Source organism: Amblyomma americanum, chromosome 1 (assembly GCF_052857255.1).
Source record: "Amblyomma americanum isolate KBUSLIRL-KWMA chromosome 1, ASM5285725v1, whole genome shotgun sequence".
Lineage (NCBI taxonomy): Eukaryota > Metazoa > Arthropoda > Arachnida > Ixodida > Ixodidae > Amblyomma > Amblyomma americanum.
Genome location: NC_135497.1, coordinates 105,510,078 through 105,534,751, shown reverse-complemented (window position 1 = coordinate 105,534,751; position 24,674 = coordinate 105,510,078). Strand labels below are relative to the sequence as shown.

General features: G+C 49.7%; 1 long non-coding RNA gene across 2 annotated transcripts; it reads right to left on the bottom strand.

Moving 5' to 3' along the window:
- Positions 1-343: 343 nt before the first annotated feature.
- On the bottom strand, positions 344-19,538 carry LOC144113395 (uncharacterized). Of its 2 annotated transcripts, none has more exons than XR_013310772.1 (4): positions 19,259-19,538; positions 17,451-17,584; positions 15,351-15,519; positions 344-563 (listed from the first exon to the last, which is right to left on the bottom strand). It is a non-coding gene; the product is annotated as an uncharacterized LOC144113395 (long non-coding RNA). The 2 variants fall into 2 exon arrangements; XR_013310771.1 differs by having other exon boundaries at positions 15,351-15,503; positions 19,259-19,536.
- Between the last annotated feature and the right edge of the window lie 5,136 nt (positions 19,539-24,674).

Here is a 24,674-nt window from a genome sequence, read left to right as displayed (position 1 = left end):
CCTTATACAGGGCACTTTCTCACAACTCCACCCTTCTTTACCTGAAGCAGTGGAAGGAGGTTTACGTAACTTACACCCTTTTATAATGGGTATAGCAGTCACACTTCACCTTTAACACCCTTTTCAATTTTTCACTTTTATGCCGTGTCGTTCATTTTAGGCTTTCCACTATATTTTGTGTAGCAATGCGAAGCTGTTCGATATATTGCATCTTATCAGTTGATATTGTCGCCACCCACACATGTAATATGTGCTAAAGACAATAGCTTGGCTTTTCCTTTGCATTATGAATGCCCAGAACATGTGAAGAGCATTCAAAAAAGGTCAGGCACATTACACAGCATGCTCCGGCAAACATTTATTGATGTGAACCAGCAAATGCAACTTGGTGCATACTTACAAACCATCTGACAATGCACTTTTACTCAGTCACATAAACATCCAGAAATTGCAGTTCGAATAAGGAACAATAGTTGCAGGCTCCTGGTACGTAGCTCCTGTCGAACTCGCAGTATGCACCCGTAAATGCATTTGCACTCTTGAAAACATCAGCGACACGTCTTCTGTAAAAAACAAAACAGAAAAAAACAAAACAAAAAGTAAAACTTGCACTTCCTACAAATGATAGCATTGGTGCCATGTACTAGTTTTCAAATTTGGGGCAGTGAAAGCTGACACCAGGGGCTTGAAAAATTGTTTAGACACTTCAAAACCACTAAAAGATTACTTGAGTTCTCTTTACCAAATCTAGGTCATTCTCCCATGCCATATTTGTAAAGCAGAATGCCATAATACTAGAAAACACCACCTTGAAAAAAAAAAGAATTCTTGACCTCATGACGTGACAGACAAAAAGAAGAAAAATAACATGGCAAACGGATGTCAAACTGGTGCCTCAAGTTTGTTTTTGTAAGCAGTTATTTCTGCTTTACATATGTCTATTGTTTAACTTTTCTGTAAATTCTTGCCTGTTTTTTTACTTGTGAATTCTTGCCTGTTTTTTTTACTGTACTCCATTGATTTTTTACCTAGATAAAGAGAGAAAAGGGCTGAGAGGGAAAGGCAGCCACACCTGCTTGGGTGGACATACTATAGGGCCATGGCTTCCATGAAGTCATAAAACCAGCAGTGGTGAATCCTGTTCCATCTGCCGTACCCTACAATGTCATGCTAGAATTTCCAAGGGGATCATCAAGTTCATGAGAATCAGTTGATACCACTGGTGGGGGGGGATCCCTTTAAAGGGGCTCCGAAATACATTTTCAGTGCATTGTTTTACCTATTGGTTGCATAGAATGAGTGTTCGTTTCACATTTAGCAGGCAGTGCGCATCGTCAGCTTGTGGAGGATCACCGGGTGGCGGCACCAGGTGGCGCCACGTTCCCGTCAACAACGCACGGTCCTTGCTCGCCGTGACCAACCAGCGCGCTAGGAGGGACGAGCAATGGTTGGCGATAAGCAGCAGCGGTACGTGCTATGCTAAATGTGTCTGATATTTTGCGCAGGCTGTCACAGCGTCGCAGTATCTTGCGCTCGAGTTCGGATCCATAAGTAAGAGAATGTCACTGATCAGTGTTCCCTTCTGCGCCGTTGACGTGACGGTGAAGCATCGCTGGATCAGCTGAGCGTTCACATGGTTGTTGTAACCATGCAAACGGGGCTGCCAGCCTTGGCATGAACGAGTAACAGAGAACAGGCAACCATGGAGTGCAAAATTCCACCACGTGCTAAGATTGGCTGTTTTGATTGGTCGGCCTGCGTGTCGTCATTGGGAGAGTGAAATGGGAAGCTGCACGAAAATTGAGTTGAGGGCAGCATTTTGTTTGCATTTTGAAATTTCTTCATTGAATAAATTCCATTCCTATGCATCGATTCTCGTAATTCTTTTTGAGTCAGCATATGTGTGACAAAGAATCCAACTGAAGCGTAACCGGCATCCGTTCAAGTGGTGTTTCGCAGCCCCTTTAAGAAGATTTGTGGCTTTTTCCTTGAGTTGTATCAGGCTATAGCCTACAATACGTTGAAATAAATTGACAGTGCTTTCTACACGAAATATATGTGCATCAGTAGATGTGCTCTTACGTTACAAAGTAGGAAGGAATACTTTTGCATATATACATGCTGTCGTGGGGCAGGGGCTCAATCAAACCCGGGCTCCTTCAGGTAGCGTGTCTGAGCCTTCGGGCTGAGGAAATATCAAACTTGAATTTTGGGAAAACAAAAACCCAGCAGGTTTACTGGCACTTTGAAGAAACTTATTGGCATAATTTGGGAAAGTGCAAACACTCAAATATTAAAAGTTCACAGTGCTGAGCGACTCAATGAGACTGGTTATCAGGGCCCAGAACAATCGTTCTCACTCAGGTCGCTTGTTAAATATCCCAAGGTTCCGCCCCTCCATCAGTCGGCGGCCAATTCAACACGTGATACAGATTGGAAGAATGACACAGCACATAGCACGCGGAGGCATTCGTGGGAATCAGCAAGGAGGATTCAGGGGGTCCACTGCTACCTCGCACAGTAGAGCGGCATGTCTCTATCGAAAACGTGATTCGTGTAGGTGCCGCAGTCATTCCTGCAACGGGTCCTCTTCCCTCGGTCGGCTCCTGTTAGTCACAGCTAATAACTGCAAGGCACAGTCCCCTCTTCCCTCCATCATCTTGTTCATCATCGGTGGAGTCTCTAGGCGAACCAGACAAAGGGAAGGCCATCTCCCCTCTCCATAAAAGCGTGGTAAAGATTCCGCAGGTAGGTTCCAAGAGACATCCTTTTTTCACGGGGTCAACGAGAGGTCAAATGACGTGTCTGCAGCAGGGTTGTAACGGCTTCCTCCCCTGCCAGACGAGGATCTGCGGGTAGCAGTCACCACTGCTCCCCGAAGGGACGACTTAATTGCTTGCAGAAGAACCAACATTGCTACGTCGCTCGTAACAATGTCTTCTTTGACGTTTAACAGATTCTTCGAGGCTTCGCTGAAACTTCAACCACATGCTCAACCCAGCACTCAGCTCCGCTCCAAGAAAGCCAGTTCAAAGAAAGATTACAACAATGTGGTTACTATAGCAGTTGGAAAAAAGCCCACACTAAACACTCTCAGGACCCACGTAAGCTGAGAAAACCAAACATGCTACTACACACATTCACACGCATAAACGCACGAAATAAAAACTTAAGTAGCAATTTTAGATACCTGAAGAGCACCCCGCAATGTATAGAAAGAATGGCTAAGTGCGCCCGCGTTTCCATTCAATTTGCCCTTATACTTTATATCGAAATGATACTGCTGCAGAATCAAGCTCCACCTGAGAAGGCGGTTGTTCTTTGATGTCGAGGTTTGCAGCCAGGAAAGGGAACAATGGTCCGTTTCTACAGTGAATTTGGCGCCTCCGAGATAGCATTGTAGTTTCTGGATAGCCCAAACAATGCAAGTGCACCCTTTTTCCGACACACAGTACACCATATCTCGAGAGCTCAGTTTTCGGCTCAGGTAGAGAACGGAATGTTTGTTGCCGTCGTCATCCCTCTGGCAGAGAACGGCACCTAGTCCTCGATCACTCGCATTACACTGGACCGTGAATTCTCGTCCGTAATCAGGAGCTCGCAAAACCGGGTGGCTAATCAGTACTGCATTCAGGTTTAAGAAGGATGCTTCCTTTTTTTCGTCTCAGACTACATTTGTCGGCTCCATCCTGCGGAGAGCATCGGTCAATGGACTTGCCAAAGCAAAATAATCACGGATATAGTGATTGTAATATCCCGTCAGCCCTAAGAATGCCTGAATGTCCGTCTCTGTAGACAGGGGTAAGTAGGGCACCGCAAATGCTTCACAACCATTTAGAACCCTGTCCATTAGGCCGGAAAAACAAAATGGAACATTTCTGAGCCCGAAGCTCATCATTGTTGGCTGATAGCTTCCCGTTGGAGTAACGAAAGCTGCATATCTACTGGCATGCTCAGTGAGCGGTACTTCTCAGTACCCCCGAGTAATGTTTAGTGTAGTTACATAGGCTGCTCGACTGACCTGTTCCATTCCCTCCTCGATACTGGGGATAGGATACACTTGGTCTTTCGTGGCAGCATTTAACTTCCGGTAATATTGCAGGCCTTGGCTCTTTACCCGGAGCTTCCATCAAGATCATAGGCGAAGCTTGTTCGCTTTTGGAGTGCTTGATTGCTCCTAATTCCAGCATGCGTTTTACCTCCCTATCAAGGCTATCTCTCTGATTTGGAGAGAGTCGATAGCACCTTGACCGCACTGGCTCCTCGAAAGTAAGCTTAATATTGTCGCCGAGAAACAGTTGACATAAGCAGGGCTGGTTTACTTGCTTTAATTAGACGCGCAAGACATTGGGACGCACAAGGCAGCAGACAGCACGAGAGATGAAGATGAAGTATCTAGCCCCAAGATGGCTCCAGGCTTGCCAACTGCCAGGAAATGCAGTTTAGCCGCTGTATGGCGCCACAAGAGGAGTTAGTAGCGTAGCATTGCTCCCCCTCTCTTGAAGACACCGACTTGGTGTGGTAGAAATTGCAGGCAGGACAAGGGTAGCCGCATGTATCTGGCGTGTGGTGTACACATGCGCGAGGGGCTAGCCGGCGTGGTACGGCTTCATCCAAGCAACATGGTCAACTTCGGAGGTCGGCCGTCTAGAAGAGCGAACTGTTCCTTTGGGGAGAACTTCATAGGTAACTTGACTGAGCTGGTGGAGCACCTCGTAGGGGCCAAAGTATCTGCGTAGAAGCTTCTCAGAGCATCCCCTCATGCTGATTGGGCTCCACACCCAGACTTGTTCGCCGTGCTGGTAACACACATTTTGGTGGCGGAGGTTGTATCGCCGAGCGTCGTGAACTTGCTGGTGCCGGATGCGCAGTCGAGCAAGTGGGCGGGTGGCCTCAGCGTAACGAACAAATTGGGCAGCACCCATAACAGAGGGTGTAGCGCTAGCTGGAAGCAGCACTGCATCCAGCATGGTTGTGGCTTCGCGGCCATGTACTAAATGAAATGGAGTGAAGCGTGTTGTTTCCTGGACCGCAGTATTATAAGCAAAGGTGACATAAAGGAGTATGGCGTCCCAGTTCCGGTGGTCCGCGTCAACATACATAGAAATCATGTCGGCGATCGTCTTGTTGAGCCGTTCGGTGAGGCAGTTCGTTTGAGGGTGGTAAGCGGTTGTTTTACGGTGATTGGTGCCGCTTAGGCGCATAACCTCCTGCGTAAGGGCAGAGGTGAATGCTGTTCCCCTGTCAGTTAAAACGATGGTGGGTGCACCGTGACGAAGCGCAATATTTTGAATGAAAAAGTTCGCAATTTCTTCAGCAGTACCACGGGGAAGAGGTTTAGTCTCACAGTATCGGCTGAGGTAGTCGGTGGTGACCACAATGTAACGGTTACCCGGCGAGGACTCCGGAAAGGGGCCGAGTATGTCCATGCCAACTTGGAAGAGGACCTGAGGCGGATAAATAGGCTGGAGTAGGCCGGCTGGCTTAGTCGGCGGCGTCTAGCGACGCTGGCGCTCGTGGCAAGTTCTTACGTAACGCTTCACAACTGCAGCAACCCTGGGCCAGTAGTATTTTTGCCGTATTTGTGACAAAGTTCGACAAAAACCCAGGTGACCAGACGATGGGTCATCATGGCTCGCCTGCAGGACTTCGTCGCAAAGGGCCGTGGGCACGACGAGTAGATAGACAGCTTCTGTTGGACTGTAGTTTTTCTTATACAGGACGCTGTCACGTAAACAGAATGACGACAGCCAGCGCGAAAAGATTCGCAGGGGAGACTGAGCGCTTCCTTCTAGATACTCAATGAGGGGCCGTTGTTCGCTGTCGTCCATTTGGTGTTGAATGAGAATGGACGTGGAGATGGCACCAAGAAAAACAATCGTCGTCGGGGTCAGCTCGGTTGTCCTCGATAGGAGCACGAGACAGTCGGCATCACTGTGCTTCCTATCAGAATTATAGATGATGGTGACATCGAAATCCTAAAGTCGAAGGCTCCAGCGTGCAAGCCATCCCGAGAGATCTTTGAGGTTCGCCAGCCAACACAGCGAGTGGTGGTCGCTGACGACCCTGAAAGGGCGGCCATATAGGTACGGGCGAAATTTGGTTACTGCCCACACAATGGCCAGGCATTCTTTTTCGGTGATGGAATAGTTCGCCTCAGATCGTGACAAGGTGTGGCTCGCGTATGCGATTATGGATTCGAGACCATCCTGCCTCTGCACAAGGACCGCACCGAGGCTGATGTTGCTGGCATCTGTGTGTAGTTCAGTGTCGGCTGACTCGTCGAAGTGTCCAAGGATAGGCGTACTTTGGAGACGAGTGCGGAGGTCTTCAAAGGCTTGCTGTTGCTCCAGGCCCCAGAAGAATGGTTCGGAATCTTTCGTGAGTCACGTGAGGGGCTCAGCGATCTGGGCGAAGTTCTGCACAAAACACCGATAATAGGCGCAGAGACCCAGAAAGCGGCGCACGCTGCACTTATCGGTGGGCACAGGAAAAGCAGCCACAGCAGCAGTCTTATCGGGGTCTGGGCTAACCCCTTTAGCGCTCACGATGTGGCCCAGAAACTTCAACTCTTCGAAAGCGAAGTGACACTTTCCAGGCTTCAGGGAAAGACCGGCTGACCGAATTGCTTCGAACACAGCGCACAGGCGTCTCATGTGCTCTTCGAACGTGTCAGAGAAGATGACAATGTCATCCAAGTACATGAGACAGGACTGCCATTTGAGATCGGCAAGAACGGTGTCCATCATCCTCTGGAAGGTTGCAGGAGCCGAGCACAGGCCGAAAGGGAGCACCCGGAATTCGTACAGACCGTCCGGTGTAATAAAGGCGGTCTTTTCCCGGTCGCGTTCGTCCACCTCGATTTGCCAATAGCCGCTTCGTAAATCTAGCGATGAGAAGTACTTGGAGTGGCGCAGCCGGTCCAGGGAGTCATCAATACGCGGGAGAGGATAAACATCCTTTCAGTGACTTTGTTTAAACGTTTGTAATCAACGTAGAACCGTAGAGTCCCATCTTTGCCACTAAAACAACAGGCGACGCCCACGGGCTCGTCGACGGCTGTATCACGTCGTCCTTGAGCATTTCTAGAACTTGGCAGCGATTGGCATCGCACTCCTTCGAAGAAATCCGGTAAGGCGGCTGACATAATGGCAGTTGGTTGGCGTCAACTATAATTCGGTGCTTTGTGAGCGGTGTCTGCCTAACCTTGGTGGTCGAGGCAAAGCAGTCGCAGAAAAACTGGATAAAGCTTTCCAAGCAGCGTTTCTGGTTAGTTGGGAGGTTTGGATTCACGTCAGTTTTTATGGGAGTGGTCAGTTCCTCCACTGATGCCGGGGCTCCGGACAAAGCGTGCTGTCCCGCGAATTCGATGAGTTCCTCGAAATACGCAACAGCTGTTCTGCCAGGCAAACACTGAGGTTCACAGCCAAAATTGGTCACCAAGAGTTCGGTTCGGCCCTTGTTCAGTTCAACAATCCGCCTTTTTCACGACGCGACTGCGCATGCGCCCATCCCCTGGCGAGGGTGTCGCGAGACATATTGGAACGGTCGCGCGCCACTCGAGACCGGCCGCGGAAGTGTAAACAAACCGGCTGCCTACGCAGGGTGCGTTGCTGCAGCCGTCGGGCGTTCAGTGCGACGCATTTGGCGATGCCTACGACATGTGTTGCATACGGCTGCATTTCCCAATATGTAAAGGGAAGCAAACTCGGGTTTTCTCGCTCTCCGAACGCTTCCCGGGACTGCCTTCGACGCGAAGCGTGGATAAAAGCCGTTCGCCGGCTCGACGATCGTGGCCGCCATTGGGCACCGTCGAGACTGTACGGGAATCACTTCTTGACAGGTGCGGACGAGGTACTGCGTTTAAATGAGTGTGCAGTCCATCACGAAATGTTTTATTGATGGGCAGGAAGGCCTCGAATGTCACCGCGGCACCAAGAATTCGTTCCGACGCTTTTTGCTTTCTCAACCAAGAATGCCAAATGGGCAAGTGCTGTGAGCCGCTTTCAACGCGCGGTGGAGCGGACAACGGAAAAGAAGCTACGAGAGGATTCACGCATGGTGCTACAATTTTGTCGTAATCTCCTAAGGAAATTACCTTGTTTATGCCACTGCATCTTGGCAAATACCCCCATGTGGGTACGTGCCATGTGTTAAGAGGCAGAAGAAGCAGAAGGTGCGTTATGTGTGTGTTCGCATCATATCCATGATGAAAAAAGCTCTGCGTGGTTTCGTCGGAATGGCTCAATGTGTGCTTCTCGCGTACGCCTTTATGGACGCGCATGCTTGTTTAACCTATGCAGCGGTGTGCTGTGGGAAAATAAAGCAAAATGCTAGCAGAGCTGCCATGTTGCGAGTACGCTTGTGCTTTTATCGCTCGTGTAGCTATCCGGAAGCGCTTGAGCAGAACGATTGCTTGTGAAAACTTGGTTTGGTTTAGTGGGGTTTAACGTCTCAAAGCGACTCAGGCTATGAGGGATGCCGTAATGAAAGGCTCCGGAAATCTCGACCACCTGGGGTTCTTTAACGTGCACTGACATCGCACAGTACACGGGCCTCTAGAATTTCACCTCCATCGAAATTCTGCCGCCGCGGCCGGGATCGAACCCGCGTCTTTCGGGCCAGCAGCAGAGCGCCATAACCACTCAGCCACCGCGGCGGGATTGTGAAAACTGTTGTCCCCAGTCGTTTTCTGTGCTACGGCGTGCACGATGTAGTATCCACCTTTCATGGACAGCAGGCATATACAGCGGAAAACGCCATTCTCACTGATCGGGGATATTTCATTGAACATTATGTTCCGAATGTAGCCTTCATCTTCGGTGGGCTCAGCAGCCTGCCTCTGACTTCGCACACAGCCACCAGCCAATCCTATAAATCCTCCAGGCACCAGGTGCTGCCCAGGACACGCCATCGTTGACAGATTCCTACAAAACGTGCTCAGCAGCGGCACTCACTCTGGCCGTGTTCGGCGCACAGTACCCTTCCAATGAGCTTCCAGCGCTGTACGCGAGGTGGCAGCACAGGAACATGAAAAAGGCGGATTCCTCGAGCAACACAAACTTGCCGACCAAGGAGCAGCGACATGTTGGTTTCAGCGATGCCACGAATTTTGGTGCTGTTATCGCAATCTACAGTAACAAACATGCTGGATCTTGATCGGATCAAAACGTGGTCGTCACAGATGCATAACTTAGCCCTGCATGGCTCGGTATCGTCGTCAACAGGGCCTTGGGTGGAAAACGTCACGATTAGCTCCTGGAGGTTGATAATGGCACCGTACTCTTGAAGGAAATCCAAAACGAGTATACGTCTTTGGAGCACTCGGGTAACACAGCAAAGCAACCAGGGAAAATAACACCGCGGATCTGGATTCGCGAAGTGCAGGCACCGATCGGAGTTACCACGTGGCCACCAGCTGTCCGGATCTGCGGCCCAGACCAAGGGGTCAGAACCTTCCTCAAGGCCGTGGCTAACCGTCCGCTCATTACCGAAAAATCGGCGCCGGTATCCACGAGTGCAGTAACGTCGTGGCTGTCGGCGGATACCGGAATTTCGGCGGAGGCCAGTCGGTCGCAGCACGTCGTCGAGTCAGGTCGTCGTCGGTCGGAGCGTCGCGGCGAATCGTCGGGTGGAGGCTCTTGACTCGGTCCAGTAGCAGCAGCCCTACCCCCGGAGGACGCCGTCTTCAGTTTTCCCGACATGGGGATGTACCTCTGAACTGGCCAGAGGATGACGGGTGGCCGGGCGAAGAGAACCACCTTGGGGATGGCGATCGGGACTGGCGTCGCTGCGAAGTCGAAGATTGCACGTTATCAGCCAAGTACTGTTCGATATCCTGTGGTCTTTCATCGTAGCGTGGTCGAGGTGCGTCAGGTGAAAACCGCCTTAAACCCATCCTGCGGTAGGGGCAGTGGCGGAGGATGTGGCCGGGCTCTCCGCAGTGGTAACAGAGCGGCTGATTTGTTTGGCGTACGCCAAACGTGAACTTTGCTCACGGGGGGCCTGAACTCCTGCGACACAGAGGGTGCTGTTGCGATTGGCTCCTGCAGGTATGGCACAGGAGCGATGGGGGAAAAGGCTCGCATCGCTGGCCCGGGACTTCGTAGCGCCTCGCTGTACGTCATAACGGAGGGCGCCGGGTGTGGAGCTGGGGGTGGCTGCACAACTCGTCGGATTTCTTCGCGGACTACGTCCGTTACGGCAGCGACGCTGACCTGTGGAGCTTCAAAGCGAAGTTTCGTCGCCAGTTCCTCGCGCACAAGGCTTCTTACAAGCTCCTGAAGCTCCTCGGCGGGCAGCGACGTAGGCGTGTACTGGGACTGGGAAGCAGCTGCTACAGTAGCCTGACGTCCATAGTGGGCACCCCGTTCCTGTAGAGAGCGCTCGATACCCATTGCCTCCTTGGTGAAGTCGGACACTGTTCGTGGCGGGTCACGGACCAATCCGGCAAGCAGCTGCTCTTTTACGCCACGCATTAAGTGGCGTACCTTCTGGGCTTCGGGCATAGCAGGGTCGGCCCGATTGAACAGTCGGGCCATGTCCTCGATGAACATCACGACGCCCTCGTTCGGCTGCTGTGATCTTGAGCGCAGGGCGATTTCAGCTTTCTCTTTTCTTTCGCTGCTCGTAAATGTCGCTAGCAGCTCTCGACGAAAAGCCTCCCAGGCAGTAAAGGAAGCTTCGTGGTTCTCAAACCACATTTTGGCCGAGTCCTGCAGCGCAAAGTAGACATTGCGCAGCTTGTGCTCGCCGTCCCACTCGTTAAAACCCGCCACTCGGTCAAAGCTGGCCAACCAGTCTTCGACATCCTCGAACCTGTCCCCGTGGAACAGTGGCGGCGATCGAGGTGCGTGAAGGACAAATGGCGGGGCATTCCCGGAGTGCTGACTTGTCTGGTTAGCCGCGGTGGATGTCATGGCCATTACTGGCGCTGTCAGTTGGCCGAACTCGGGTTGTAGGCCTCGCGGGCGGCGGCTCGCCTTGTGGACTGGTGTTGTAGCCACGCGTTGAGAGCTGACGTCAAAGGTGTCCTCGAGGTCAGCGTACATGGGCCGTTACCCAGCTGCTCCACCAAATATGTCACCGAGAAACGGTTGACGTAAGCAGGGCTAGTTTACTAGCTTTAATTAGACGCGCAAGATGGGATGCGCAAGGCCGCACGAGAGATGATGAAGATGAAGCATCTAGCCCCGAGATGGCTCCAGGCTTGCCAACTGCCCGGAAATGCAGTTTAGTTGCTGTATGGCGCCACAAGAGGAGTTAGTAGCGTAGCAATATCATGCTCAATCATATCAGTTCTGCCTGGCCTGTCTACGAAGCAGTCATCAAACTCTGCTATCAGTTCGCAGAGATCAGAGATTTTTTTAGTTCTCCTCTCTGCTCAGTCCTCGTGAGGAGTTCCTGCGTGCTGCTTTCCTCTTCGCTTAGACAAATAAGGTTGTCTTCCATTTCCTCAAGAAGGTTCAGCGTTAGATTTATCGTGGCGTCTCTCTGCACGTAAGCCTTCATTAGGTTGCAATGGTAAATGCGCACTTCTTCACGCTTTCCAAAGGTTTTCACCATGTAGTTGGTGTTAAAGAGCTTGGAAATTACTTCAGCAGGCCCTTCTTACTGTACTTCGAGCCTATTCTGCCTTGAAGCTCTCTGCAACGTTTCCTTGTCATCAAAACAAAACGTCCGCTGGCGGGCTGTCCGATCATAGCAGACCTTAGAACGAGCCTGGGCTGACTTCACGCTGGCCTCCACGAGCACTTTTATGTAGACGGTCTAGTAGACTCAACACGAACTCCACTACTGTTGGGTCCTCTCCGCGCCCTTCCCAGGCTTCGCATACCATTCGTAGTGGTGAGCGCAGTGACCTTCCTTACACCCACTCGGTAGGGCTAAATCCAGTGGATTCACGCGGCACTGACCGCAAAACGAAAAGTGGTGCGCAGGTAGGCATGAGTCCCAGTCGTGCTTGTTTTCATACCCCAATCCCCTAAGCACGCGCTTTAGAACAGAATGCCACTTTTCTACGCTGTTGCTCTGCGGATGATGGATTGAGCTGTGCATTTTTTTTAATGGCGCACCGCTCTAGAAATGAGGTGGTGATGACACTAGTGAATACACTACCCTGATCACTTTGGATCTCGGAAGGAAATCCAACTCGGGCAAAGACTGATAACAGTGAATTCACTGTGATGTCACCTCACGCAGCGCAACAGCCTTTGGAAACTTCGTGACAGGCATGGTGAGGATATAACGACACGTTGACTCTGTCAAGGGAAGTAGCCCAACTACATCTATCACCAAGCAGTGAAATGGCTCAGTAATGATCGGTACCAAACCATCAGCGCTTTCCACTTATACCGCGCCTTTCCGACCCACTGACATGTGTTGCACTACCTTACAAAGCGCTCCGTGTTCTTAAAACATCCAGACCAATAGTATGCCTGTAAAAGCCTCTGCTTTGTTTTCCTGACTCCCAGGTGGCATGACCACGAATTGCCATGGGAAAGTAGTAGTAAGTCTTGTCAGTACTTCTGGGAAATGACTAATTCGTCTCACTCCACCCCACGAATATCCTTGTAGCATATAGGTAGTTTTCCTGAAACTGCGGCTTCGGTTGTGAGGGTACCGAAAGGGCCCTCAATTACCACTGTCGCGATAGGCAAGCACACGCTTTGTTCTTCCACTACCTGTTGGATCCATACACACTGGCCTGTGTAATCGGATGGTGACACATACGACAGATGGACAACATCCATCGTTGCAGCTGAGTTGCATCCCGTTCACTACCAGGCTATGCGTGTGAGGTTGCAACAGCTTCATGTTTTCATCGCAGTTACTGACTTACGGGAGCGCAACCTTTTCTTTTTGACAGTTCCCTGCTATGTGACCCAGCTCATTGCATCTCTAGCAAGTGAGCGGCCTCCCAGCCTCAAGCGTAACTTTTTCTTTCTGCGCTTTGGCCACTTTTGCACCCTTCTCATTGTATTCCTTTCTTTGAGGTTTATCCGAGGAAACTTTTCTTTCGTCTTTCTCGACTGTAGAGTTCCCAAAGTGCCTCTCGTGACGGTAATTCGCACTTCTCCTGAAAATACGGGGCATATCAACTCTAGTGTTGTTCAACAGCTGGTGCGAAGCGCACTCCTCAATGAGTTCAGCAGCTTTTGTCGCAGACATTACATTGTCCCAGTCCTGTAGCCAATTTCTTTCCTCTTCAGGGAGGGAGTTGTAAAACTGCTTCAACAAAATCATCTCCACTAGAGCGTCCCGGTCACTATAGGACCCGGTGCCCTTAGACCATTCGACCAAGTTAACTTACAGCTTGTACAAAAAAATCGGGATGGCTCTTGACCCTGGACTTCTTAGCTCCCCGAAATCAATGCGTGAACGCTTCAGCGCTAAGTCTACTTTCGTAGAAGGTACGTTCGTCCAAAATTTGCTAGACACAGACAGATATCCCCTGACACCACATATGGCTGCATGTCCCTAGACATCTTGAACTGTGCTTCCTCGTTGAGAAGAGGTACCGCTTGCTTGGGACAATCCACCTTTTTCATTTTCCTGTGCTGCCACCTCGCGTACAACGCTGGAAGCTCACTGGTAGGGTACTGCGGGCCCATCCCGGCCGGACTGAGTGCCGCTCCGGAGCACGTTTTGTTGGAATCTGTCGACGATGGCGTGTCCTGGCTGGTGCCTGGAGGATTTTTAGGATTGACTGATGGCTGGGTGCGAAGTCCGAGGCAGGCTGCAGTGCCCACCGAAGAGCAAATTCTTCAGTATCTCCGATCACCCGGCATGCGATGCGATCGCCAGCTGAGCAAGGGCTGCTGCTTCAGAGATGAAGGCTACATTCGGAACATAATGTTCAATGAAATATCCCCGATCAGTGAGGTTGGCGCTTTCCGCTATGTATGCCTGCCATTCATGAAAGGTGGATACTACATCGTGCACGCAGTAATACAGAAAACAACTGGGGACAACAGTTTTCACAAGCAATCGTGCTCAAGCGCTGCAGAATAGCTACACGAGCTGTAAAAGCACAAGCGTACTCGCAACAAAGCAGCTCTGCTAGCATTTCACTGTATTTTCCCCTCAGCACCCCGCTGCATAGGTTAAACAAGCATGCGCGTCCATAAAGACGAGCGCGAGAGGCGCACATTGATCCATTCCGGCGATACCACGCAAAGCTCTTCATCATGGATTAATTCGAACACACGCATAAAGCACCTTTTTCTTCTGCCTCTTAATACATGGCACATACGCACACGGGGGGATTGGACAAGGTGTAGTGGCATAAACAAGTAAATTTCTCTAGGAAATTATGACAAAAATTTAGCACCATGCGTGAATGCTCTCGTAGCTTCTTTTTCGTTGCCCGCTCCATCGCGCGTTGAAAGCGGCTCACAGCACTTGCCCATTTGGCCTTCTTGCTTGAGAAAGCAAAAAGCGTCGGAACGAAGTCTGGGTGCCGCGGTGACATTCGAGGCCTTCCTGTCCATGAATAAAACGCTTCGTGATAGACTGCACACGCATTTAAACCCAGTACCTCGTCCGTACCTGTCACAAAGTGAATCCGGCACAGTCTTGGCGTGCTTGACTGTGCCCAAGGGCGGCCGCGATCGTCGAGCCGGCGAACTGCTTTTATCCACGCTTCGCGTCGAAGGCTGTCCCGGGAAGCGCTCGGAAAGCGAAAAAATCCGTGTTTGCTTCCCTTTACATATAGGGAATTGCAGACGTATGCAACACATTTCGTAGGTATCGCCAAATGCGTCGCGCTGAACGCCCGACGGCTGCAGCAACGCACCCGCGTAGGAAGCCGGCTTGTTTACACTTCCACGGCCGGTCTCGAGTGGAGCGCGCGGCCCTTCCAATAAGTTTCGAGACACCGCCGCCAGGGGATGGGCGCATGCGCAGTCGCGTCGTGAAAAAGGCGGATTGCCCAACCTCTTGCTCACTTCAGACTTACGAAGCTCTATTGCCAATTCCCGTTTTTTTTGCTTTATTCTCGCTTTCACGCTCACGCCTTTTCTGCTGTCTGAGCTGCTCTTCCTTTTTTTGTTCTATGATTTTCCACGCCTCACTGAGCTCATCATCTGCCCCCAAATCAGTGATTGCCTGAATAATCATGGGTTTTCGTGCCAAGCCCTTTTGTATCGATCCCAAATTCCTCATACAACAGCAACAGGTCCGGCTTCTGAAGCTTCTGTAGGTCCACTAGAGTTCTGAGTCTAGGCTATTTCCAAAACAACTATGCAAAAATATTAACCCTCCATGACTTAAGAAGTGGTCTCTACCAGTTCTAAATTTTAACCCTCTTTTAGAATCTGGTGCACATCAGAGGAAATTCAAGCACTCACCCACACGTGATCATGTCCTGAGACAGCTGCTCTCTCGTTGGCTGACCTTGTTGCCGCTTGTAGGTTCCGATCTCACCGCTGGTCACCAGTTTTCGTGGAGCAGGGGCTCACTCGAACCCGGGCGCCTTCAGGTAGCGTGTCCGAGTCTTCGGGCTGAGGAAATGTGGAACTTGAAGTTTGGCAAAACGAAAAAAAAAGCGGGTTTACTGGCACTTTGAAAAACATTTACATAATTACATAATTTATAAAAGAGCAAACAGTCAAATGTTAAACGTTCATAGCGTCGAGCAACTGGATAAGCCTTGTCATCAGGGCCCAGAGCAATCATTCTCACTCAGGTCGCCTGTTAAGTATCCCAAGGCTCTGCCCCTCCACCAGTCGGCAGCCAATTCAACACATGGCACAATCGGTAGAATGACACAGCACATAGCACGCTGAGGCACTCGTGGTAATGGGCAAGGAGGATTCGGGGGTCCGCTTCTACCTCGCACAGTAGAGCAGCACGTCTCTGTCAAAAACAGGTGATTCATGCGGGTGCTGCGGTCACTCCAGCGGCGGGCCGTAGGTCGGCTCCTGTCAGTCACAGCTAATCACTGGAAGGCATCGTACCCTCTTCCCTCTGTCGTCTTGTCCATCGTCAATCACGTCTCGCGGCGAACCAAAGGGAAGGCCATCTCCCCCCCTCCATAATAGCCTGGGAAAGATTCCACAGGTAGGCTCTCAGAGACATCCTTTTTTTCGCGGGGTCAATGAGGGGTCAAAAGACGTGTCCCCAGCAGGGTTGTAACAATGCCAATGTACCGCATTCATATTGGCCTTTCAAACACATGCTCTGGAATGCAGGTACTTTCACAATTTCGTTTGAACTGCACTGAAAGGCACAGCTCTAATTCGATGAAATTGATTTGTACTAGAGGAACTGGCATAGCCACACACTCCTAGAAATAAAGGTAGCAAAAAGGTCGTAACGGCTGCTGTTACTACCTTTTTTTAACAGTTGCTACCTCTGTACTACCTTCTTACGACCTCAATGAAAAAGGAGGTAGTAAAAATGCAGTACGCACGGCTGTTACTACTTTTTTTGACTGTTACTGCCTTTGTACTACCTCATTACCACCTCATCGAAAGCAGAGGTAGTAAATGCGGCTGCTACTCATATGACACCATCCAGAAAAAAAAACGAATATACCATTGGAGGCATATATGCTGACGGTTCGAATCCCAGTCAAGAGCTAGCCTCGAACCTAAGAGGCGTATCGTATATGCAGTGGAAAGTCGTACGACAAAAACCAGCAGCAGTGTACAATAAACGGTTACGCAAAATTTCAATACGAAAGTCTAGAAAAATTGCCGCCACATGCACGTGTGCCAGTGGTGTGCTCCCACTCCTCGCACTCCTGGCCACATGTGTGGCGCCCACCTATGCGTTAGCAATGAGCTAGTTCGAGTGTAATTTTCTGCATTACTTTTGGTTTTGTATAAGCCATATAAAAGCTTTGGAGTCACATTTTTGCAAAGCAAAGTATTGCAGCGATGAGGCAGTGCCTGCATTTTACCCAGCATTCAGATTAGAGGTTGCTTTTAGTGCTATCTAGAGGTAAACGTTGGCAATGGCAGTTCCTGTCTCTGCCTTCGAAGGTATTAAATTAATGTATATTCGCTGTTACTACCTTACGAGGCAGTAAATGCTAGTAAGGGTAGTTCCTGTTGCTACCTAGTAACATTACTTCATTGCAGTTACTACCTAGGTAGTAACATGTAACAAGCAGTTACTACCCTGAACTATGACTATCTGTTTCTTCAGAGTGCATAGTCATGGCAGCCAGTACTACTTAATTGCTGTGATGGCATTAGTGTGGTAGGTGAGCGAACAAGGAGTCCATTGCAGAATGCAAAAAATCAAGTGTATGAGATACCAAAAAGGAATGGGAAAATTAGTGTAGCGCAGAAACATTCTGTAGTGCTCTTTAATTTTGCGGCGCCAATCATCCACTTAAAAATTTTTCAGAATTCCATGGTCCCAGCTTCCTTTTACGCTGTATTTTTAATCACAATGCAGTAACAACCACATGACAAGCTGTATTCTGAATGCACACCTACCTAGAATGTTTTCGAATTGTGGAAGAGAATGTTCACGGCCTCTCTTGTGTTGAATTAATTGGAGTAGTTCCTCACCATACCCTCATGCAAGCCATCCACGTTCGGGTAGGGGGAAATCGTAGCCATCATCTGCACTGAAAAGAAAAAATCATAAGTTAAAGAAAAGCAGTGAAATGCAACAATATTCTATACTGCACCACTAGCAAATGGCATTGATGCAGATTTGGGCGGTCCACAAGGTTTATGAAGGGTGCTTTTTGCTTTCAAAATGGATTCTCGGAAGTTTAACAATACTACTTCTGCGTCAAAAAAAAAATAGGGGAGAGGAAAATTGTCAGCTGTAGATTTGTTTTTCTAGCAACACTGATACTGCACCCTAACAGTTGGGCCAAACTATCGCTAATGTGGGTAAGAAATCAGAATTTTCAAATGAGCACCAGGCACATAAAGGGAATTAATAAAAATTAAAATTAAAACATGAAAAATCAGCCCTCTAGGTCTCCATTTAAAATAAAAAAATATGTGTAGCAGCCAGGAACACCTCAGTTACAGTAAAATTAAATTGCATTTCTGGAAAGCACGTGATATGTGATCGCTCGTAACCTGAAATGATGTATTATTTTATTTTGTTTTTGTAGACTGCCTTGTGCGCCTTCTGTAAATGCACAAAATTCTAATCCCTTACTCATGCATTTGTGTTATGGTGCTTGCATTCAGCAGTAATCAATTCTAACGTAGCCTGCTGCATACAGTTCTCAATGGTGACTCTCAGTAAGCGACTTTCATGCCTGTAAAAGCAATGGGAAGCTGCTAAGGAAAACAAACAAATTACTGAGCACCGGACAAACATCATCACTTGGAATAATCGGTGGATACGGCCTTAAAACACACGGTGGATACGCGAAGTCAGGAATTGGGCGATCTTGAAATTTGTCATATTCATCAAAATTATTGTACGGGTACCTGCACAGAAAATTAGAACCTTATGCAAGTTAATGTAACAAAAGGTTTTCAGACATACAAGTACGTTGGCAAAGCCTTAAATAAAAAGAAACGTGGAAATTTCCATGTAACAGCCACAAAGCAGTCGCAGATTGACTGAAAATGCCACACAGCTCGCACACATAACACTGCAAAGCTCTCTGGCAGACTACCGCGGTGGCTGAGTGGTTATGGCGCTCGGCTGCTGGCCCGAAAGACGCGGGTTCGATCCCGGCCGCGGCGGTCGAATTTAGATGGGACAGAGAAAAAGGAGCACACAAGACGAGCACTCGTCTTGTGTGCTCCTTTTTTCGCGAAATTCTAGAGGCCCGTGTACTGTGCGATGTCAGTGCACGTTAAAGAACCCCAGGTGGTCTAAATTCCCGGACCACTCACTACGGCGTCTCTCATAGCCTGAGTCGCTTTGGGGCATTAAACACCCATAATTACCAATCCAAACCCAACTTCCATTGCCTCGTACCATATGAATGGCAGACTCCGCGTAGCGCATTATGCAACGCCAGACCGAGCGGCGCAAACGGCCGACGGCTACCGGCATGGCAAGAACGTGTCGTCGCACGCTGAGGGCGGAGCGGTTCGCCGACGGCAGGCGGTGCCGGTGAAGGAGTCAGCAGCACGGAGCAATGGCAGGGACGTTGTTTATGAGAAAGGAGATCGGCGACGCCGCCATTACGGAATAAGATTTGTGCACATGCATTTTAAGCCCTGCAGCGACGAACAAGTAACGAAAGCAAAAGCTGCGCACTTTTTTTTTTTCCTGGCACTGTGAAATAGAGGCCCTAATGCATTTCTACATCCCAACTCACCTGAAACGTGTCGCTCCCAAAGTGCATTTCAACACATGGCAGGGTGCAAGCACTGGCGGCGGCTCTCAAGCTCCGCAGTTTATGCTCGTTCGCATTCAACTTGCTTCGGGTCCAGCGTTGCGAACAGGCACGTCGTCGATGTCATTTGCCGGTAATGCTTGTAGAGACAAGGCAGTATCCGCGCTGGCAGCACGAGGGAACACACATCCTACACATGCCGCTTTCGGTGCGCGCGAACTTCGCACATCCGGATATGGATACGGATGAGTCTATTTTGTTGAAAACGAGACAAGTCACGCCTAGACGCTCTAGTGGTTACAAAAACTTTTTTACATAATTTCTTGTCTAATGGCAATATGTATTTTGAATCTCGGTTTTTGAACATTCTTTTTTATGTATAATTTCACTGTGAGCAGGAGCCGGCAAGGCCGGCAAACAATGAAGTCGAAACTGCGGCGCTTCTTACTCATCTCTTATGAGCATGCGCAGCCGCGGTTTGATCAAATTATGGGCTTTGAGATTATCTCACCCTCTCTTGCGGGTTATCTTGGAGGATTGGCGACCCTCACCGTCAGTTAGTTTGGAGTAGTGATTCTTGCTAAGAGTGGAAAGGAGGCAAAGCGCGTGCATTTACCTCTCTCTCTTTAGGGGATGGTCGCTGCGCTGTGGAAGGGGGGAGAAAGGAGAAGAGTGCTCGCTGCGCGCCGCGTAGGAGTGGGCGTTAGAGTGAGAGAAGAGCCAGGTCTGACGGGAGATAAGAGAAAAGAAAAGAGCTAGAGACGCGCTCGAAGGAGCCCGTCCCGGCGCTGGGTAAGCGTGGGAAAAAAACGACCTGGAGAAGGGCTCGAAGGTGGGTCTCCTCAATGAATGCAAGGAGCAGCCACAGAGCGCGTCGCGTCGTTTCGCGGCGGCCGGGGGGGGGGGGGGGGGGGGGGGGGGGAAGGGGGGGGGAACAATTTTTCACAGCTGTTGGATGGGAGGCCAAGGGTGTTTCGCTGTTTGGCGCGCGACGAGGCAGAGACACAGCGGAGACAGAGAAAGCTGTGGAGTCGTTTGCCTCTACCATTGCAGGCAACGCGTCGGGAAGCAGTGGGCCTTTGTCCAATAATTTCCTGCCAATGTGTGTCCTTTAGACAGGGGTTAAAGTGCAGTGCTGACAATGCACTGTGCAACAGGCGTGTTTATGGGGCGGTCACGCTCACCTGCTCTGCTAGACGGAGCCAACACTGCTCTTTAATAAAGCAATATCCCAAGGCGCCATTGTAATACATTTATAATGGCCACTACCCTTGGCATTTCTTTTCCACAGGAAAACATCTGTAGTAACGGCTGGCGGCTACCAGAGGGGCGCGCTGCTCGAAAAAAGCCCACTGACGAACCAGGCACAATGCCACTGCGAATGGGAAGTGAAACAAAATCGCAAAAGCAAGAAAGGAACAGTATAAATTCCTTTGCGTAGGCAACAGTCATGCTGAATGCCTATCTCTATGAGCCGTGCTACACGGCGCACTCATTTTTGCTTTCATTTCTCATTTTCTTTCCAGGGGACCCGCTTTGGAACATAATTAATCGCTACTTGGGGACATCTTAGGTAGGTACTGTTGCAGCAGTGCGAATATCTGTGTCGCATAACATTGTGTTGTTTGGCTAGTTCGTGAGACGAAGACATGGTGCAAAGATTGACAGGCGATCACCACAATGTGATGAAACAAACGTGCGACAGGACCAATTATCGACCGCCTCGCCTGCGCTTGCGCTTCGCATTTTCTATGCCTTGCTTTCAGTTCTGCTGCTCGCACAGCTGTATCTTCGAATCTTGTCTGCGTCGCTTACTCTTCGGCCGCTCGCACCGCTGAGTCCTGACTGTATCGAGGTAGCCAAAGAAGGTCCCTGTATGTATGATCGCTCCATGCCGCAAACAGCGCCAGGTTGGTCGCAGCGGCGGTCGGAAACGCGGCGGAAAACGGCGCCACCATTCAACCGGAATAGCCTCCAAAAGCCCGGGGAAGCGCAAGACGGCAAAGAAGTAACGAAGGACGCAAGGCGCCGGGTAGAGCGCTTCCAGCTGATTGGCCGGTACTCATTTGAACGATCAAAGATACAAAATTTCACTCTGTGCCAAGTCCGATAGTGTCGACAAAAAAAAAATTGTTCAAATAAACCGAGTTCACGTACTCAATGTCTTTTTTCTTTCTCATCAGACTAACTTCAGTCGGACAGTAGCTTTTGTTTTCGGCGGCTGATCCCAAGACTCGGGTTGTCATCCCGGCAACGGCGACCGTACTTGTATGGGGGCGGAGGAAAAGCTGCCAGATACTTTTCGATGTCAGTGCACGTTCAAGAAGCCTTGGTGGTCTAAATTTATCTCGGAGCCTTCCTTCGTTTCTTGTAGCCGGTGTGCAGCTTCGGGGCGTTAAACTCATCAATTTCAACATCATTTACATCAATGTGTTTGCATTGATTTCATAAGAATTTCAGTCATCCCTTTTCCCAAATAGCGGTGTAAACCTCTCATCCAAGTGTGGGTAGTTTGTCGACATTCCGATCACCAGGGTACACTGCCTTCTATAGGGACATGAAATATAATTAAATCTCCCAGTTGGTCGTGATGCCGAAATGCGTTCCAGGGCTTACATGCCTGAATCCTGGATCCGAATTTAGCACGCGCTTGTCCGTCCGATATGAAAGGAAAAAAATCCCTTTGCAAAATGAACGATTTTTTTTATTTCTTTAGTACCTTCAAATACACCTTTAGATATTAAAGGCCAAACCGAAAAGAACCTAGAATTGAGGAAAAAGAGGGCTCGTAACACGTAATTTGGAGGAATGAAACTTTGTTCCCTTTCATATTGAATGCCCCTGTACGTAATTCGCGAGCGTAATTTTGTTTCAGCATTCGATAGCTGACCTGGCAAGCAATAAAGACCACCATTATCCTTTCAAGCGTACACTGGTTTGGTTAACGGCGTTTGACGTCCCAAAGCTTCTCAGGCTTTGAGTTACGCCGTAGTGGACCACCTGGGGTTCATTATTGTTGTTGTTAGCCTTACAAAAGATGGCACATACCCACAATGGGGGATCGGCTAAGAATCACGAGGCAGACATTGCAGTTCACCTGCACTCAGTAAAGGCAACAGAAAAGCACGCGAGAAGGCAACACTGGTGGATCCTACCTCAAGAAGGGCATGAACGGTCCGTTAACGTTCACTGACACCACTCAGTACATGGGCCCATAGTATTTCGCCTCGACATAAATGCGACCGGCACTGCCGGGATCGAGCCCGCGTCTTTAGGGTCAGCAGCCGAGCACAATCGCCACTGGGCTACCCTAGCGTCTTTAAGCTTTCACGTAGAATGATAGCTTATATTTCCTTATTATCTTCGTTATTCTGGAAGAAAAGAAGTAGAGAAAGAAAGACTAGACGAAGAAGTATAATATAGCCTTTGTGAAATATCTGCCTTGGCCTGTTCGTTCAATTGCATTTGGAGAAATTTGTACCCATCGCTTCGAATTTGTCTACCTTTTCTCTATTCAAAGGCGAAAAAACAACGACGACAAATATGTCTCTGATGAAATGATCAAAACATTTCATTGGGCCTTGAATTGGTGGTCGGTCCCCCGAATTCCTGCAGTGTCCGTTGGATCTTGCAGCCGCTCTTAAGCTTTCGGTCATCTCCTGCTGAACCTTAGACCACGCTGCTCAGGATTTCCTCCCATCGCGCAGTCGTCAGTTCTATCATTTTTATTTCCTTGTCTTGACAGGCCCATACCACACGGGATAGGTCCGCCTCTAAGCCACATTGTGCGTTTCGTGACGTAGTCTTCAGGGTGGGTTACCTGGTCTTTTTCACATCGAAGTCCAGGCACGCCGAAGCCAACAGAGCGGAAGAAGTCCAGCTTTACTGAGGAGCGCACATGTATACTGTAAGTAGCAAAAGAGGGCAAGGGCAAGCCCTTGCGCGCGTATCAGATACATTTTATGCACGCGCTGCGCAGGCTTCGCGTCGCGCATACGATAGATCTTCCTTTTTTCCGAATAAAAAAAATCAAAGCACAAAGAGCAAAGTTATAAGCATTACATCAGCTCAATTCACAAAACAATAACCGAAGAGGCTTGCCCAAAGTTTCGGCCGTATTCGAAACGTCGCGGGGGTACACGTGGTCTCTGTGATCGTCTTAACACAGGAGCGCTTGGCACTGCACCACCATCAAGCGTCACTGGTCGCTGGTGCTGCTGCGATGCACTGTTTCCGGAGGCGTCCTCGCTGTCGTCATCAAGCTCACGCCGTAATGCTTCTTTCGTAGGCATTAAATGCTTTCGGTTGCGGCGCAGAAGCCTCCCATCTTCGGTGAACACGTATAGGACTTGGGTTGAGCGCAGTGCTGCGTGACCCTTGCTTTTTTGTCCCAGAAGAGCTTCTTCACGCGAACAACGTAACCTTGGCAAAGCGATGGTAATGGTTCCAGGTTGTTCATCGTCTGACGTTGCTTGACCACATGTAAACCAGGGCCATCTTGAATAGCTTGCAGCGTTGTCCGTAGCTTTCGGCCCAGAAGAATCGCTGCCGGTGGTGCAGCAGCTTCCAGTGGGGCTGTCCTGTAAGCAAGCAAACCGAGCCAGAAATCGTGATTGGTTAAACGGTTTTCTTTAATATCCGTTTGCCACTTGCACCCCTTTTTCTTCTAAGCCATTCGATTGTGGTATCTGGGACTAGCCGTGATATGAAGAATATCGCATTTCCTTGAAAATGCTGCAAACTGGTTGCTTGAGGAAGGGGGTCCGTTGTCTGAACACACTTCCATAGGTATGCCGTATCGCGCGAAGATAGCGCTGGTTACTTGAATGACCGTGCCAGCCGATGTATCTTGGAGCAGCTCCATTTCTGGAAAGTTGGACAGCCGATGCCAACTAGGTGCCACGGTTTCTCCGCACTGGTCGCATCTGCAGCGGCTCGCTTGGCTGACTTTACGAGTATTTTCTGCACACCGCGGATGTCTGAACGAAGGTTTCAATGTCGCTATTCATACCCGGCCAGAAGACTGCCTCTCGGGCTCTCGATTTGCATTTGTTTGTACCCAAGTGGCCTTGGTGAATATTTTCTAGTATTTCGCACTTCATGCTGGCGGGAATCACAACCTTGCAGCCCTTTAACAGAACTCCCTGGACTTGCGACAGCTCACTAGTAAACGGCTTCAACTGGCCTTCGATTGGTTCGCCTCTGCCCAGACTTGAGAGCACACTGCTCAAGTATTCGTCTTTGCTAGTCTCAGCGGCTAGTCGCGTCAAAGTTCTATGGCTCACGCGAGACGCGAGCACACTCACGGCGGGTATTTCTGCATCACCACTTTCGGCGTCGAACTTCACGGAGTTGAGTGAAGCCTGGGACAGCATGTCAGCCAGGAATAGAAGTTTTC